Genomic DNA, 16,952 nt, shown 5'->3' on the forward strand with positions numbered 1-16,952 from the left:
GAAGTCAATTGAGACTAGGTCACTTCACTTAGCTTTTAGAGGTCATCCGCCACAATCAAGAACACGATTTGCCTTTTGTCTTGTTCTTTTCCTATTTCCATCGATTTCATCATCCCAATTACAGGGAATGCATCCATCAATTGATTTTGCAATTTCGCGCGAGATTGTCTCAACGGAGATGAACTAAATCTCTTTTTCTAGTCAAGGAACAATGAAAGACTTAGTTCAACTTAAATTGTGAAATCGAACTGATTTTATTTTTTCCTATTATTTTCTGGTACTCATATATTTCCTACTTTATGTTCTTATGGTTGTTGCATTATTCAATTATTCTGGGCTCGGATTTTAGATTAATTCGATAACCTAATACCAATTAGAATAATTAAATCCATAATTGTTTAATTATTCTAAATTAGTAGTAACTGGCATGATTGGATTTGTGTCAGGAAAATATACAGGCTAATTTGAAACAGCCCTCGTAGCGTGTTGTTTGGTTAGAACAGGGTTTCTCTAATTCGTAAGGCAATTGAAAAATTGGATTCTACAGTCATATCTAGGATTATTTGACAATTAGGGTAATAGCTAACGGTCGTACCTTGGCTATCAATAATTTAAGGAAAAATTGACTATCATCGCTTGTTTGGTAGTTATAACTTATTTATCAGTTTGTAAGTGAAATTATTCTTACATTGATGATCAATTAGAAGAACCATTTCCGAAGTTGCTTCTTGACTAGAGCTTGTCCAATATTGTTTGAGTCTCAATAATTTGCCATTTACTTTGAGTTATTTATTATATTCAAGTAGTCTAGTTACTTTTATAAAATTCCCCGTATCCTGAACTCTAGAAGAAGTTAATTTCTCCCAGTCCCTGTGGATTCTACCCTGCATACCACTAGATATAAAATTTATATTTAACTTGAGTAGGAATTTATTATTGCACAGGCTCGACAACCTGTCAGAAGTCTAATACAACTTAATATACCGATGCTACATTGATAAGTGCATATTTTGAATGTTTTAAGTGTATTTTATTATTTAGTTTTGGTGTGTTTTAGTTACTTTTATAACTAATTAACTAAGTTTGTAGTGAAAATATGCATTTTATAGTTTAAATGTGAAAATTTGCATTTCTATGGATTTTAATGGTGAAAACTTCATGTTTTTGTAGGTTTAATGATTCAATCATCAAATGACATGAATTGAAAAGATAATTGGATGATTATTAATGATTTAAACTTATAAAAAGAAGATATGAAGTGCAAAATGCTCAAAGGATAAAATGCAAGTTTGATAGCTTTGACACCTTGTGGTATTTTGGCTATATCTTGAGTTAAAAGCATCAGATTGAGATGATTCTTAAACCATTTTGCATCTATGAAATAGATCTACATTTTTAATGAAGACATCAAAATCCAATTTGCAATTTTTCCAAGTCAAAAAGTCAAAATATAGAAGTGTATTTTCATTGTCGAAAGCTCAAACAGGAGATTGACCAGTTGAGGGTATTTTGGTTATTTCTCGATCCACAGAGCTGCAAATTAGATGATTTTGATGCATTGGAAAGATAACTCAAAGGGCTACAAATTTTATGTTTTACCTAAGAGCTAATTTAGCATCCATAATCGAAAAAATGTCAGTTGGTTTTGGACGAAAAACAGAGTAAGAATGACTTCTACCCAAAAAGTGCAAACCTGCAAAGAAGAAAACGTGGAGTGAAATACATGACCTAAGGTCGCGTATTCTAGTTCTGCATTCACACAATCTTTCTAACTCATCTACAACTCAAAATTTCGACTATAGTTGACCAAGAAGAGTGTGGAAACTTGGAGAACAACTCTTGATGAGTTCAAAAGCCAACTTTGCCAACCAAGAAACAACTCACCTTGTGTTTGAATTCTCTATATATAGTAGCCTATGGAGAACATTTTCAAAATTTTGAACTAGAATTTCCTTAGTTCAATAGTTAGGGTAGTATAGTATAGTTAGTAGGGGTGGCAAAAAACCCGCCGATCTGAAAATCCGATGAACCCAATCTGATCCGATCCAAAAAATAGAATATCCGATCCGATTTTTCTTAGCGGGGCAGATGAGGGTCAGGTACCCGCAAAACTTGGGTATGGATATGGATCAGAAAAATAAAAGTCCGCGGGTACCCGACCCGTAGGGTATATTTTATAAATATTAAAAAATTAAGGATCATTTTATAACTTTGTAATTTTTAATTCTAAGTGCAAGTGAAGTGGCTCACAGACTCATATTCTAATCCTCTATGATCCACCACTCCTCATCTTGTTTGAAGAAAGTGAATATTCTCGGTGAAACATGAACCAAATGAACAAAATGAAAAAAATTTTGTGAAACTCTATTATAAAAATTGTTCATCCCCTTTCATCCTTTTTATTTTTATTCTACCTCCATCGATCTTTTCTGCAAATTTTGCATCAATTCAATCAAAGATTTGTGTTTAGAGTTTCAATTTTCTGTTAGCTAGATAATTAAAACATTTGTGTCTTTCATTTATTTATTTATTTGATTTATTTTATTGCAATTATGTCTCTTAAATTTGTCTCTTTTATTTAGTGTAAGAAATTTATTTTTCTTTTTCATCATCTTTAATACCATAAGGTCTATTCCAAAGATGTAAAGAAGTTGGGGAAGATTTTTTAAGGTTATTTTGGTTATATTTTTTCCAAAAATAATTAGTTCTATTCAAATCTTTTCCGAACTTGATTTAACAATCGACTTATTTGGGATGCAGTATTGTACCATAACATCCTTAAGGAAGTTGAGAAAGTTGCCAAATACTTATTATCCTTGTATTTGTTGTGTTGTAGAAGGATGAAATGTGTGAGAATGGTGATGTACTCAAAATTATTATGAAATTTCGTTTTGTCCATTGGATATTATAATTCTAATATGTACTAAATTTATGAAATTGATTTGATTGTTGGATAAAATGTGTGAGAATGGTGATGTATGGACTTTAATTACAATATCTCTACCAATATTAATTGGAAAAAGATGTTTTTTTTTAATTGAAAAACATGCTGACATTAAGTGAAAAATAATTTTTTTTATTGAAAAATAGTTTTTTTTTAGGGGCGGGTACCCTATGACTAGCCCTTTTTTTTTCGGGTACCCGAAATCATTAGGAACGGATTAGGGTTGCAAAATGGCTGATCCGATATATTAGGGTCAGGTCAACCAAATCATGTTAGGGGCGGGTACCCGACCCGTGCCCACCCCTAATAGTTAGAGTAGTTTATCTTTCTTGTATTTGCAGTTAGATTTGGATAAAGATTTGAAGAGCAAAGATGGAGAGTTAGAACTCATGTGACAAGGGTGACTTCTCTCCTATCACTTTATCTTTTGTATTTAAGTTCATGTTTAGATATAATAGAAGTTTGAATCTTGATCTTTATGTTTAGTTAAAGTTTATGCTTAGAGTTATGGAAGAACTTTCTATATCTTGTTTGTGATATTTACTTGGTTATTTAATGATGTTATATTGAGCAAGTTATTTATCACTTTTACTTTTCTAATCATGATTAACCGGCCATTAATTATGATAATCTTAAGGTGTTAAGTTTACAATGAAAATTGGAATTTAAAACTAGTTCAAAGAAGTGATAAACCTAGAGAGTACACTCACGAAATTAGAGGTACACCTTTGTAATTTTAGTGATTTGTTTGATGGGTTATATTTTTGCCATTAATTCTATGATTATTTTCCTCTTTTATTATACCAAATATTATTTTAATTGATTGATTCTACTTATATTTGGTATTTGGTACTAATTGTAGGAAGGTGGAGCAAAAAGAGATAAAAGATGTGATTTTACAAGAGTTTCCCAATTCAAAATGGAGTCTACATGGATTATTGACGGAAGATTAAGAGGAAGTCTATTTGGTTTCAAAAAGCTACAAATTAGGAAATGAGAGGATGGCCGGCCCGCGTAATTAATACTCAAAGGAAGCAGCAATTTCTGGTCCTTTGATTTCCTTTGCACGGATTTGAGGGAGTAGTAGAAGCTGAATAGGAAACAAAAGAAAAGAGAAAGCCGGATCCCGCGGGATTGCTACTTGGCCAGGGCTCCTGTTTGACTTCGGGGAGGAAACAATAAGAGACGTGAGGGCACTAGACTTGCTCTCCACTTTTTTCTCCTTTGGCCGACTTTGAAAAGGAGAATTGCTTTGGTTTTTTATTTTTCAGTCTTTTACTTTTCTTCTTTGGACGGAATTTAGGAAACAACAATTGTAAACTTCGAATAGGTTGGTTCTCCATTAATGGAGAACTAGCCTCTTATTTCTAGTCAAGGGGCAACTGACGAATTGGTTTAGCAGTTACTGTGAGATCTAAATTATTTTTAATTATTTTCTTCATTTATTGATATTTATATGTTCCCCGCTTTTAATTGTTATAGCTCTTATGTATGATTGATTAGTGCGCAATAATTAATTGTTCATGTAGGCTATTTTGCTAAATGGGAATAACTGAATCCGTAATTGTTCGTTACCTCTATCCCAGTAGCAACTGGCATAATTGGGTTTATGTCAGGGAAACATACGATCTAACTTAAACAAACCCTCTTAGGTATGTGCCCCGAATATCAAGATAATTTGAGTGTCCCACTCAATAATTATGGAGATTTTTCACCATGATCTCAAACGTGGTATAACCCTAATCCAAACGGGTATGATCAAGGATGGTGGGATAACTCCAGTTATAATTATGGACAAAGGCCAATAGATTTTCAACAGCTAGAGTCTCAAGAACCGTCATCCATGTCAGGTATGTCTCTTGAAGAAATAGTTGAATTAATAGCTACTAACACATATCAAATTCAACAGGAGACATATCAAATTCAACGGGAGACACAAAAGATGAGTAAAGAGATGAAAGAAGGAAGGCGTGAATGGGCATCTAAAATGAGCAAATTGATTTCTCCAGTTTATGAAGAATTGCCCTCACCGACTACTATCGACCATGAGAAAGACGAGAGTGCAATTATTCTGACAAATGATATGGTACTGCAAGAGTCTCAAGAAGAAGAATATAAAGATGCAGTTGAAAAGAAAGTTGAAGCGCAAGAATTGAGACCCCAACATCAAATGGTGCAAATGAATGAATCCAGTGAACAATCTCCAAATGCGGTGACATCTCCTCCATTCCTTGATCAATATTTTCCTGACTCTTATTCTTTAATTCCTGTTAGTGAGATTGATTTTATTATATCAGATGATTTTGAATTTCATGTCAGGAATAAGTTAAGAGCCATGATGGCAAAATATCTCGGACCAATAAGTGCTCTTGATGGAGGAGTGAGTGAAGATTTAAGGTCATCACTTGTTTGTTTGGCGCCATCTACTGATCCATGGAAGTTCGTAGCTCGTGTGCTCAAGAATTACTCTATTTACGAGGGCTATCAGGATTACATAGAAGATGAAGCACTGAAGCGAGCTATACGATTTTATCCTCCATGAATAAACATGAAAATGTCTAGCCAAAGACATTAAAGAAAGGCGCTGCTTGGGAGGCAACCCAAGGCCTTTATTTTAGTTTTCTTATGTTTTTGAAGTTTTAGTTAAGTGTTAGTAGCATTTAGTAGTTTGTTGCTTGGTGGCAGGAAATTGGCAGTTAGACGTGACCACGCTAAGTGGTCACGTATGAGGAAAAGAGTTGGAAGGCGACGGTCAGAAGACTCTGTAGCAGTTAGGCGTGCTCACGTCGGGTGGTCACGCTAAAGGATCAAAAAAAAATTTTTGACGGATGGTCAAATGACTAGGGGCAGTTAGGCGTGCCCACGCTTAGGCCAGAGGTTCCTTGAGAAAAAAAAGGGGCGAAAATACGAAATTGCCCTGGTAAAAAAAAAAAAAATGAAAAAAAAATCAAAGGCCCGTAGCCCTATTTGCTCTCTCTTTTTTTTTTTTTCTTTTTCTTTCTTCTTCTTCCTTCTTTTCTCTTTGTCTGCCGCAGCACCTCACCTCACTCACACGCCCACCACCACCATAGCTCCTCCGTCCGCCACTGCCAGGCGATTCCGCAGCAGCACCAGCAGCGGCGGCCCTCCAGCTGAACCAGTCGTGCAGCATAGCGCGCGACACCTCCACACCAGCGGGCATCTGCACAACAGCAGACAGCGCGAGCCCAGCGCGCGGGCCTCGCGCGCTTTGAACCAGCGACGACCAGGTGCGACCTGCGCAGTCCCAGCAGGAGCAGCTCGCCCCCATCGCGCGCGACTCAGCCCAGCAGTCCGCCGCCACACCCAAAGTAGCTGTGCACTCGCTGTGCGCCTGATCCAGCCTCGCGCATCCATCGCGCTCGCGAGTCGTTTGACCAGCACCAGGCGGAGCTCAGAACCACCAGCAGGCGCACGACCTCCGCTGCGCGCAGCACCTCCAGCGCGCGTTCCAGTCTCTTTCAGTCGCAGCGAAGCCACAGCGCGCCTGTCCAAGCGCGTGAAACGCACGCGCGGTGCCTTCATCCTCTTCCGTTGCTGCCTCCGCTCTTTCACCACCCCCTCTGCTTGCCCAAACACCTCTGGTGATTTCGTTCTTTAATTTTCTGTCAATAAGTAGCTGAGGCCAGATTACTAGTTCTTTACTAGCTGATGCCAGAATTTTACTTGCTTAGCTGAGGCCAGATTTTTTATTTGCTAGCTGAGGACAGAAAATTTGTGCTTGTTTGGGTGCTGTGACATATATGTGGATTGATTGTTGATTATTTGGTTAACGTTGTGCCCAACCAGTGATATTTGAGGAAAGTTTTTACTCTAGTTTTGGGGGGAATTTTGTTATGTTTATCTAATTAATTGATTTTTGGGTTGAATTGGTAGTATTTGACAAAAATTTTGTCGTTCACAGGTTTAATTAGTTTTTGGGGTGAGTTTATTATCCGTTTCTGCACTTGTTTGTGATTGGGAGCTGTGACTGGGGGTCATTTGCCTTGTTGGTTGTTTGTTGACATATTTTGAACACCATTACTTGGCCTTTGTCTTGTCCACTGATATCCAATGACCAAACCCAAGAACAAAGGCAAGAGCAAACCTTCCACCTCTACCCCACTGCCCACAGTCCCCTCGAGTGGATCTGTCCCCTCGATTTGACCGAGAGGACCCCGGACTGTCCTCTGCGGCACCTCCACCGTCTTCCTCCGCCGATAGCCAGCTTGTAGCCCTTCGGCTCCAGATGCAGCACATGGACACTCGTATGGAGCGGATGGAGCGTCAAATGGGCGGGATGGCCCAGAATTTAACACAGTATCTCCATCACGTGGGTTTCCGCCCGCCTTTCCCTCCCCAGCCGTAGTTCCGTTCTGCCCCCCTCCGTTTTAAGGGAAGTGTCGTTGCCCCAATATCTCTGTTTTGCTCTTTCTTTGCTTACATTGAGGGCAATGCAAGATTTAGGTGTGGGGGGGTAGTATATTGGCATTTTATTGAAAAAGTGCAAGTGTAGGCATTTTTGTTGGAATTTTTTGTTTGACTTTGTCGAATTTTGTTCAATTTTTGCCTATCTTTGTGCTTATTTGTGATTATTCCTGATAAACGATGGTTAGATGTCTCAAATTTTTCTATTGCTAAGATTTTACACTTTAAGGTGTTGAGTATGACATGGTTGAGTTTAAGGGTATCTCTTTGATGAATATTTGAGATTTTGTGACTTTTGCACTTTTTGGTTAACTTTTCTAAGTATTGTAAATATTTGTCTAGCATTTTTTGTGCAAATTGGTTCAGCTATTAATCTTAGTTCTCCATGTTTAAGAAATGAAGCGGATTTGTGTGGTATTTAATTTTATTTTTGGTGCTTATTTATGAATAGTATTAGGCTATACTCCGCTAGTATCGTTGCCTAGTAACCGAGAGTCTTCACCACAAGTGTCGACTTTCGCGTCAAAAAGCGACGATAGATATGAGTATGTGGTTTTTAAGCAATGATGGCTGAGTAACCGGGCTCCTTCATTTGGCCAATGTCGGAGTTCGCGTCAAAACGCTTGAATGGCTGAAAACTAAGCATTCCCCCGAGAAAAAAAAAATATCAATCAAGTGGAGATATTAAAAAAAAAAAGGTGCTAATAGTGAAAAATATGAATGAATTGCTAGCCCGCTGACCCATGAATTTTATTGTTGAGATTTTGCTTAATAGTCGAACCATTTGCTTTTGGATGCGGGTTGAATATTTTATATTCTTAGATTAGTTAGTCATAAATTGAAAGAGTCCTTAATCTTCAAAACTAACTGGAGAGATATTTCTTGAAAAGTGCCACTAATACTTGACATAAGTTTTAATTATATCGTGGCAATAGAAGATTTGAGCTATAGCCATTGTTTGAATTCGATTGCTTGATTTGTTGTTCTCATGCTTGAGGACAAGCATGGTTAGGTGTGGGGGAAATTGATGGGTTATATTTTTGCCATTAATTCTATGATTATTTTCCTCTTTTATTATACCAAATATTATTTTAATTGATTGATTCTACTTATATTTGGTATTTGGTACTAATTGTAGGAAGGTGGAGCAAAAAGAGATAAAAGATGTGATTTTACAAGAGTTTCCCAATTCAAAATGGAGTCTACATGGATTATTGACGGAAGATTAAGAGGAAGTCTATTTGGTTTCAAAAAGCTACAAATTAGGAAATGAGAGGATGGCCGGCCCGCGTAATTAATACTCAAAGGAAACAGCAATTTTTGGTCCTTTGATTTCCTTTGCACGGATTTGAGGGAGTAGTAGAAGCTGAATAGGAAACAAAAGAAAAGAGAAAGCCGGATCCCGCGGGATTGCTACTTGGCCAGGGCTCCTGTTTGACTTCGGGGAGGAAACAATAAGAGACGTGAGGGCACTAGACTTGCTCTCCACTTTTTTCTCCTTTGGCTGACTTTGAAAAGGAGAATTGCTTTGGTTTTTTATTTTTCAGTCTTTTACTTTTCTTCTTTGGACGGAATTTGGGAAACAGCAATTGTAAGCTTCGAATAGGTTGGTTCTCCATTAATGGAGAACTAGCCTCTTATTTCTAGTCAAGGGGCAACTGACGAATTGGTTTAGCAGTTACTGTGAGATCTAAATTATTTTTAATTATTTTCTTCATTTATTGATATTTATATGTTCCCCGCTTTTAATTGTTATAGCTCTTATGTATGATTGATTAGTGCGCAATAATTAATTGTTCATGTAGGCTATTTTGCTAAATAGGGATAACTGAATCCGTAATTGTTCGTTACCTCTATCCCAGTAGCAACTGGCATAATTGGGTTTATGTCAGGGAAACATACGATCTAATTTAAACAAACCCTCTTAGCGTGTTTGTTAGTTAGGATTGGGCCTTTCTAGTTCTTAATGCAATCTAGAAATTAAATCCTACAGTCGTACCTAGGGTTGTTTTTGGGTTAGAGAAATAGTTAACGGTCGTACCTTAACTGTCGAGAAAGTAAGGAGAGGTTGGTTGTTTATCGCGTGTATGACAACTATAACCAATCTATTAATAAATGTGGAATTATCTGTGAATCGATGATCAGTGTATGAACCATTTCTGAAGTGTACCCTTGGCTAGAGTTTCCCCAATTATTTCTTTTAATTAATTATTTTCTGCAGTTAATTTATTTAGTTAGCATTTAATCCAAAACCCCCCATACTTTGGACTCTAGAAGAAACGAATTATCCCCAATCCCTATGGATTCGACCCTACTCACTGCTATATACAAAATCTGTATTTTTCTCGAGTAGGTATTTATTATTGCACAGGTTCGGCACCTGTCATTGTTTCATGTAATTTTATAGAAAAAATGAATTTATAGTTAGTTTCATAATCACGAAAGTAGGTATGAATTAACTATAGGTATATTTGGTACATCGACGAAAGCAAGTATCGCATACATTAGAAAATTACACCATAATTAGTCAAGATAATAGCATTCACTTAATTGGTAACTTCATTTGTAAGAGTAGTAAGGAATTCCATACCTCTAGAAGTTTTCTAGTGTTATTTGTATTACTTTTATCTCATGTTTGTAGTGTAGATTTAACTTCTTGCATTTGTGATAGTCTAAATAATAAAAAAATTGAAAAATTACCGGTAATTGACATTCTTTCCGGTGAACTCGACTCTTAATACCATATATTCAATTACGACTCATATACTTGCGAAAAATTATATGTGGAGTATTTAGGAGTTACAAATGTAAAACTTGACTATGGATAAACAAATTGATATATGTATACCCCACGCTCGTCAGACATAAAAGTATATATGTTTGTAAAATTCCGTCTTCTGTTTACCACAAAATCAGAGAGATGAAGCCTATATATATATATATATATATGTGTGTGTGTGTGTGTGTGAAAATTGCTATTTTAATCATATTGTTTCTCACTCCAATGTAGCATACCTAATTAAAGAGAATTAACGGGTTATGGGTCACTTGAGTTTTTACCCATACTGAATCCTATTTGGATTATATTATGTGTTTAAAAATTATCTCTAATTTTAAAATAACTTTAAAAGATAACTAATCTTGTCTTAATGATATCTGCTTTTTATCAAATTATTATAATGATTATATTATATGTTTAAAAATTATCTTTAATTTTAAAATAATTTTAAAAAATAACTATTTTTATCTTAATGATATTTGCTTTCTACCAAATTATTACATAAAAGTATAGTAAAACCTTTTTAAATTGCATTTATTGAAATCTTATATATCCCATAAATTACTTCCTTTCACCACCATATTATTTATTAGTATTCAAATTGTTCATCGTCTCTTTTTAATATAGAATTAATTTAGTGTAAAAAAGAGAATTAGTTGTCACATCAATAGATTTACCAATGTTATTGAAAATTGAATATTTATTGATAAAAAAATGGATTAATGGATCTTTTTCTACTTAATTAAGTATGAATATATAATTCTAGGTTTATGGTCATTATAAAAATTTAAATTATCTAAAAAAGTATTTATAAAAAAGAATATCTACCAAGTTTTGGATATGGGGTACATTATTTGATGCATACTATCATATTATAGTGAAAGTATGTAAACAAATTAATAAATAATTGAACATTTAAAATACATTAATTTTTTAAAATTAATATGAATGAACATGTAGAACTATTGTTAATTTTTATATTTAAATTATTCATATTTGTATAAATTTACAATAAATGAATAAATAAAGATCAAGACACGAGTAAAATTCTAGTATATTTTACTCCTCTATCAGAATTTTATTATTTTGTATCCGTACTGTTTGAACATTTAATTGTTCTTATCGGTATCTTGGTGTTGAAATCGAGTTTGTTTTTTTTTTAATTCAAATTTTATACTGGAAGTTGAATTATCTTTCTAGTTAGGGCTGGATGTTTTAGGTTAATTAAGTTTTGTATACAAATGCTTCGGTAAACAATAGTTCACACCATATCAATAAGTCTATTAATTAACAATTTCAACGTCCAAACTCTGTTGGCCAATGACACATGCCTACGTCTCTGTCTTTCAGATCTACCTATCTAAAACACCGATTTTGCTTCTTCTGAACAACTAACAGAGCTTCTTCTTATCATCCATTGTTTTTTCTTTTCATCCTTTGATTGTTGGCAAAAAATTTTTGGGATTTACATTCGGCCAAAGTTCAAGAGACATGTGAGCTAAAATCAGGCCTACCACATGTTTGACAAAATGTCCAAGTGAAAAAGAAACTCTTCCTCCGTTATCCGCTCCTGAAGCGTCAACTGCCACAAGTGCTTCTCTATGGCCGGCGCGGCTACGACGCCCGATCCGCCCTTAGGGGTGGCAGGAAAACCTCCTGTGGTGAAGTCTTTTGCTACTGCTTTAACAGGCAACGCAGCTGCTTCGTCATGCAATGACATTATTCCATATTTGGGCCAGCTTTCAACCTTTCGTGGGGAGCCGGCACTTTTGATATCTCGCAAAGAAATTTTAACTCTTTCTGAACCATTTAAGAATTTTCTTGTGGGCAGGTTTGCGTATAGCAGGCCTCCTATGGAGCTTATCAGAAAATTTGTTGTTTCACTTGGATTGAAAGGGGATTGCCCAGTTGGTTTACTAGATAACAATCATGTACTTTTTCGGCCATGTCTGGAAGAGGAGTACATGCGTCTTTTTGTCCGAAGATCATGGTTCGTGCAGAATTCTCCCATGACCATCAACAAATGGACTATCGATTTCAAGGCAGATCATGAAGCATCAATTGCTCCTATCTGGGTATCTTTTCCTGAGCTTCCTCTTCCGTTCTTTAATATGAAGTATTTGAATAAGATTGCATCACTCATTGGGAGGCCATTGAAGGTTGATGCTGCAACTTCAGATTTTCGTAGGTCATCCGTAGCTAGAGTGTTAATTGAGTTAGATGTATCGAAGGCGCCTACTCGACGTATTTGGATTGGTGATGACTCTAAGGGTGCATGGTAAAAAATTGATTATGAGTTTTGGCCAGAATTCTGCCATCATTGTGCAAAGATTGGGCATACTCAAGATCAATGTTTTAAAAAAAATCCTACTCTTCATCCTTTGAAGGCTGACAGAACAGTAAACGATCGTGAACCAGTACAGATTTATGCTCCAAAGAAGGTTAAGTAGGGTGTGACAGTCGAGGCTCATGTTCAGACAATTCCGGAGACTGCCATTTTAGGGAATAATTCGCATTTTATTTTGGATACTATTAATCCTGATGATCTCCAACCGAATATTGGGCAAAGCCATAAGGGAGAAGCTGCAAAGTCTGCTATTGTTGTAGATCGGGTTGTGGAGCTGGAGCATAGAGCAGTTGTGGGACTGCAAACTTCGACTTCGAATCCACTTCATGATGGGGAATTCACTGATCCAGAGTCTGAGGATGACCATTCTATTCAACCAGCAAATGGCGCATCCACAGTGGCTGCATCGAAAGAGAAGACGATGGAGACTGGCGACTCCTCACAGCAAAGTACTGGAATTAAGCTTGATGTGGCAAACGGTGCGCTCGCAAAGATAGACCAAATTCATGATCCACGTGATGTTGTGTCAGTTGGAGACGCACCCTTTGTGGGTACAAGTACAAGAACAGAAACGAAATCCTCTATGCCTCAAAAGCCACAGATTAAAGATGTGCCACAATTTAAAGATGTGTTCGAAGAGCTTAAATGGGAGAAAATACATGGTAAGATCCCCTGTGACAGCCCCACCTCCCCTTAAGGCGAATCAAAAGGCTCGGCGGACCGCCTGCCCAACTCTCACCGGGACTCACTACAGTTCTCAAATAAAATACATCACTCATATCCAATAACATAGGGTACAACCTCAAGAATAAACGATATAACATTTTTCAAACTTAGAACGAGATAAGATACATTACAAATCTCAAGTAAGGGTATCATTCCCCGAATAAGACAAAAGTCCTCAGTTCTCAAATAATTACATCAAATACTTATCAAGTGAATCGAATTCAAATTATATATGAGATATCCCTTCAGGCACTAATAACTCAATACAAGCGCTTTCTTTGGCCTCGAGCCCTGTGGGGAAAAATTATTTTTGGGGGTCACTAATTAAGCCTCAGAACTTTCACTTCCAAACCTGTTAAGGAAAACAAATTGGGGTGAGCTAACGCTCAGTGAGGCCAAGGGAAAAACATGCAAGCATGCGAGCAAAGACACAATATAAAGCAATAACTCAAGTAACAAGTAACTGTGAAACATTAAGCAAGTAGGGAATTGGATCACAATAAAAGGATACGAGAGCTCTCAGGAGCTAATCCACGAGCGATCCAAGCTCAGGTAGTTGACCCTCCGTCAACTTTCACAGTTATCCATGTAGAACTCCACTTACTACCTCCAGCCACCATGACACCCTCTTGGATCCGTAACCAAACAAGCATGTAGGTGGTATCACTTAACAAGTATACCTAGCAAGATCCCTTATTTGGATCAAGCTGTAACACTTCCCAAGGTTCACCAAGTTTCTCGACCAAGCCCTTGCCGGCTCGAGTTACAAGGCTAGCCAATGGGTTGGGGCGTCCCCCCCATTCACTTTTAGGTCGATGAGACAAAGCTCCAATCGACAAGATTTGGTCATAGCATTGAGACGGGATGAGCGGTACCTCCTACCCTAAAAGGGCATGATACATTCTGCCGCTCAATGCTCACAAAAAATACTTTTATTTACATTCACATGTAACACGTATCACTTATCAAGCAAGCAATTTCATGAAAGAGAGGACAAGGGCAATAAAGTACGCCCTAGCCTCATTAACTAGCAAGTACAAGAATCATTTCATTTAAACACTTCATATGCACTTGATACTCACCAAGTATCAAAAGTCAAAGTTTGAGAAATTAGCTCTAAGACGCTTCGCCGGGAGTTCCCTCGAAGTCCTCTTGAGATCCTGAAAGTATGCAATAATGCATTGTATCTCAAATTCCAGGCCATACAGTATTCGTGTAAAGAAAAGAAATAGTCAATTTTGACTCCAAAATTCAAGTTTCCAAAGTATATCAGTTCATAAGGAACCGACTTTCAAATGAGGTCTCAAGTGATAGGTGAACTCAAGTTTACCATGAAGATAGGTTTGAAATGCTCTAAGAGTTGTAAAAATGTAACCTAGGCCCTTAAAAGAACATTTAGGTCCAAATTGGAAATTTTCACTTTTCGAGTCATTCGTGGAAAAATTAGTCCGGAAGTTCGGAAAGTCTAAAATAGAAAATTTTACACCGTCATAAACTTCATTCGAAGCATAACAACTTTGTAGAAGGTCACTTTCCAAAAATCAAATCAGAAACAAGTCAATTTCTCCAAGAAAGTTTACTATTCATTGAAGATAGGTCAAAACAATCCAAGTTTTTCCAATAATTTTTGAATTTCGCTAAAAATCATAGAATCAAAACCAGCCTTTGAAATTTGATATGCATGTAAATTTCCAATCCAAGTTTCAAATAAAAAAACGGAACTCGATTCCGATGTTCTTAACTCAAGAAATAAAAAGTTGAAGTTCGCTAAAATTCCTGGACTGTTGGCCTTTCCAGAAATTTTCCAGATTTAATGCACTTCGCTAATTAGGCCGTATCTTACTCGATTCTCAGTGATATTGAAAACGGTTGGTGGTGTTAGAAACTAGGTTCACAAGGATATATTTATGTAGAAGAAATCATTTCCAAAATCCAGACATAAGCGGTTCAAAATCAAGCAACAAAATGGATTTTCTGGACAGTCTCGGATGAACAGTAATAAACAGACAGCCAACTTTCAAAACTCGCCACGAATCGCTCGGGACGAACTAGAAAATGAGCTTGGTACCATTTTAAAGCTCTAGGAGTCTACTTTCAAATGCCATAAATGGCACTCAATTTTGATCAACGAGCAAAACGTTATAGCTACACAAATGTTGCTGGTCAGAAAATTCTGGAGCTTGTTCCAGTTTTGCTTCTTTACTTGTAACTCAAAATTTAACCAACCATTTGGGTTGATTTTTGGTAGACAACCACAATACACATAGCACAACATATCCACACCAATTTGGAAGCTCAATTAGCACCAGAAAATATTCGAAATTACAGGGCAGCAGCAAACAAGAAAGTCGGGCAGCAGGTCAGAAATTTCAGACAATACATTCTCCAAATTTCTAACTTTCTTCCAACTTCATTCCATCAATCATTCTATATACATGTAACATAGCACAATATCAGCAACCACAACATGTTAATTCATCACATCAGCCACCAATAAGCATCCTCAAACCCTCGAGCATGTCATGAAATTGCAAGAACATAATTACTCAACCAATCAACCCAAATTCTACCATAGGTTGCAAACCCATGCTACCTTTGCTCCATTTGAGCTATAATTTTGCAAGATTGAAGTGTGGGTGAGTGAGTTACCTCAAGAACTTAGTTGGACAGCTTTAGGGCAGAAATTTTGACCGAAATTCCTCCAAGAAAACCGATGAACAGCCCCCTCTTCCAAGCTAGGATCAAAGCCCTCTAATGGATGATGAAATTTGAAAGTGGATTGAAGTAATTTTGTAAGGATTTTGGCTAGATTTTTCTTCCCTTTTTTTCTTCCTATTTTTGGCCAAACAGAGAGAGTGAAGAGAGGAGAGAGAGTGAAATCAGAATTTGTAATGAAAGTGGAGAGAATTGGTGACTTAATGATTAAGTCTAAGTGTCAACTCATGCTAGGTCCGTTTAGGGTCTTCGCGTGTCCAATTTTTGCGCTCGTTTGCAACTTTTGTGCACTAAACCTCTGAGGTAATTTCCCTAGTACATTAATAGTACATTACTAGTAGTCTAATATCATGTTCTTAAAATCTCCAATTAATCAAATTAATGTGCCTGTCGGGGCCTTTTCGGCACGCGCGTATATAAAGGTCAAACTTGAGGGTTTTCTCGTTTGAACTTGGAAATTCAACTTATTCGATTCTAAAACTCTAAAATATGATAATCCAAGTATATATATATATATAACAATAAAAATCACGATAAGCAATTCATCTTGAATAAATTTGGGCATCAAAATAATATGCGCGTAAAGAACCAATCGGTAAAATTTATTTTCGAGAAATTCATGTACTTTAGTATTTTTTTTTTTTGGGTAACTCGAGTACGAAATATTTTTAAAATGACCAATTTAACAATATTTTGAAATAATAAAATTATGGGTCCTCACATCCTCCTCATGTATCGAAAGCCCTTTCATCATTTAAGACCAATATGCAAGGATGACAACAATGAAGAAAAAGAAGATGATTCACAATGCGATAAAAATAGAGATCAAGACCAGAACCTAGTTCAAGAGCATTTTACGCAAGTTATTTCAAAGAAAGCAAGGAAGCAGCTCTCAAAAACAGGTAAAACAATGCAAACACGTCAAGATGTTAAACCAAATTCCCATGCTCACTCAAAATCCCACAATTGTGGGGCACTCTCATGTGGATGATATCTTTTAATTCATCTGTTATTTG

The 16,952-nt window shown here is 36.5% G+C and overlaps 1 protein-coding gene and 1 long non-coding RNA gene across 2 annotated transcripts in view; both read right to left on the bottom strand.

Moving 5' to 3' along the window:
• LOC113764031 (probable LRR receptor-like serine/threonine-protein kinase At3g47570) overlaps nt 1–16,952 on the bottom strand; it is a 69,077-nt gene that overhangs the window by 34,002 nt on the left and 18,123 nt on the right. The window lies entirely within an intron of this gene.
• On the bottom strand, nt 13,338–15,983 carry LOC113764032. Its single transcript, XR_003467445.1, has 3 exons — nt 15,871–15,983; nt 14,304–14,381; nt 13,338–13,573 (listed from the first exon to the last, which is right to left on the bottom strand). It is a non-coding gene; the product is annotated as an uncharacterized LOC113764032 (long non-coding RNA).

The sequence above is a fragment of the Coffea eugenioides genome, chromosome 2 (genome assembly GCF_003713205.1).
Source record: "Coffea eugenioides isolate CCC68of chromosome 2, Ceug_1.0, whole genome shotgun sequence".
NCBI lineage: Eukaryota > Viridiplantae > Streptophyta > Magnoliopsida > Gentianales > Rubiaceae > Coffea > Coffea eugenioides.